The following is a 580-nucleotide window of genomic DNA, read 5'->3' on the forward strand; positions in this document are numbered from 1 at the left end:
TGTATAGTAAAACACGCTTATAACAAAATACAGGGGAAGAACACTTTTGATTCGGTATAAACGTAATTTGTTATATCCAATGCGTTTATTGATATGTTTTTAAACTACAGTGAATAAAATTAACTCGCTGTAAGTGTGAATGCATTGTAAACGTGCTGGCTTTAACCGTGTTTTACTGTGTTTCTGAAATTGAAAATATAGACTGCATATTCCTATTACTACATGTACATATGGAACCTATATGCCAGCATTCTACGACGAATTCGGAGAGTTATATGTATAACAATATATTAAACAAAACTTCGATTGTAACTCTTGTACAATTTGACATGAAAAGCATATTTCTATTGAGAACGCTGTTTGTTTACATCGACGACGACGCCATTTTGCGAACACATTCATGACGACCTAATGTATATCCCACAATTTCACCGATCTTTAATGAACTAGTTCATGTTCAGGGCTACTCAATTATTTCTCCTGGGAAAAGAGGAGGAACTACTATTCGTCGATTTACTTCCTGCCAAATCTGCAGCTGATAATCTGAATTGATAATCATAATATTACAATAAAACAAATA

Source organism: Ostrea edulis, chromosome 7 (genome assembly GCF_947568905.1).
Source record: "Ostrea edulis chromosome 7, xbOstEdul1.1, whole genome shotgun sequence".
Lineage (NCBI taxonomy): Eukaryota > Metazoa > Mollusca > Bivalvia > Ostreida > Ostreidae > Ostrea > Ostrea edulis.